Source organism: Arachis hypogaea, chromosome 10 (genome assembly GCF_003086295.3).
Source record: "Arachis hypogaea cultivar Tifrunner chromosome 10, arahy.Tifrunner.gnm2.J5K5, whole genome shotgun sequence".
Taxonomy (NCBI): Eukaryota; Viridiplantae; Streptophyta; class Magnoliopsida; order Fabales; family Fabaceae; genus Arachis; species Arachis hypogaea.
In genome coordinates, this window is record NC_092045.1 from 101,030,575 (window position 1) to 101,032,123 (window position 1,549).

Genomic DNA, 1,549 nt, shown 5'->3' on the forward strand with positions numbered 1-1,549 from the left:
TTAATTCTATTTCCCCTTTTATTTTCGAAAATCATTAACTCCTTTTCAAAAATTATTTTCGAAAACTTCTCTCTCATCTTATTCTATTTATTCATTCATTTACTAACACTTCTCTTAATCTCAAATCACTGCCCCTATCCTCACCCTTGTGTCGGATTATTCATTCTTCTTCACTCTTATTCCCTTTCTTCTTCTACTAACATAAAGGAATCTCTATACTGTGACATAGAGGATTCCTCTTTCTTTTCTGTTTTTTTCTTTCTCATATGAGCAGGAATAAGGAAAAAGATATTCTTGTTGAAGCTGATCCAGAACCTGAAAGGACTCTGAAGAGGAAACTAAGAGAAGCTAAATTACAACAATCCAGAGACAACCTTACTGAAATTTTCGAACAAGAAAAGGACATGGCAGCCAAACCCAACAACAACAATGCAAGGAGGATGCTTGGTGATTATACTACACCTACTTCCAAGTTTGATGGAAGAAGCATCTCAATTCCTGCCATTGGAGCAAATAATTTTGAGCTGAAACCTCAACTAGTTGCTCTAATGCAACAAAACTGCAAGTTTCATGGAATTCCATCAGAAGATCCTTACCAATTTTTAACTGAGTTCTTGCAGATCTGTGAGACTGTTAAGACTAATGGAGTAGATTCTGAAGTCTACAGGCTCATGCTTTTCCCTTTTGTTGTAAGAGACAGAGCTAGAACATGGTTGGACTCACAACCTAAGGATAGCCTGGGCTCTTCGGATAAGCTGGTCATGGCCTTCTTGGTTAAAATCTTTCTTCCTCAAAAGCTGAGCAAGCTTAGAGTGGATGTTCAGACCTTCAAGCAAAAAGATGGTGAATCCCTCTATGAAGCTTGGGAAAGATACAAGCAGATGACCAAAAAGTGTCCTTCTGACATGTTTTTAGAATGGACCATGATAGATATATTCTATTATGGTATGTCTGAGTTCTCTAAGATGTCACTGGACCATTCTACAGGTGAATCCATTCACCTAAAGAAAACGCCTACAGAAGCTCAGGAACTTATTGAAATGGTTGCAAATAACCAATTCATGTACACTTCTGAGAGGAATTCCGTGAATAATGGGATGCCTCAGAGGAAGGGAGTTCTTGAAATTGATGCTCTGAATGCCATATTGGCTCAGAAAAAAATGTTGACTCAGCAAGTCAACATGATTTCTCAAAGTCTGAATGGATGGCAAAATGCATCCAACAGTACTAAAGAGGCATCTTCTGAAGAAGAAGCTTATGATCCTGAAAACCCTGCAATGGCAGAGGTAAATTACATGGGTGAACCTTATGGAAACACCTATAATTCTTCATGGAGAAATCATCCAAATTTCTCATGGAAGGATCAACAAAAGCCTCAACAGGGCATTAATAATGGTGGAAGAAACAGGTTTAGCAATAACAAGCCTTTTCCATCATCTTCTCAGCAACAGACAGAGAATTCTGAGCAGATCACCTCTAACTTAGCAAATATAGTCTCTGATCTGTCTAAAGTCACTTTAAGCTTCATGAGTGAAACAAGGTCCTCCAT

The 1,549-nt window shown here is 38.2% G+C and overlaps 1 non-coding gene across 1 annotated transcript; it reads right to left on the reverse strand.

Annotated features, from left to right (window-relative positions):
- Nucleotides 1-803: 803 nt before the first annotated feature.
- LOC112718828 (small nucleolar RNA R71) lies at nucleotides 804-907 on the reverse strand. The gene has a single exon (XR_003161155.1). It is a non-coding gene; the product is annotated as a small nucleolar RNA R71 (small nucleolar RNA).
- Between the last annotated feature and the right edge of the window lie 642 nt (nucleotides 908-1,549).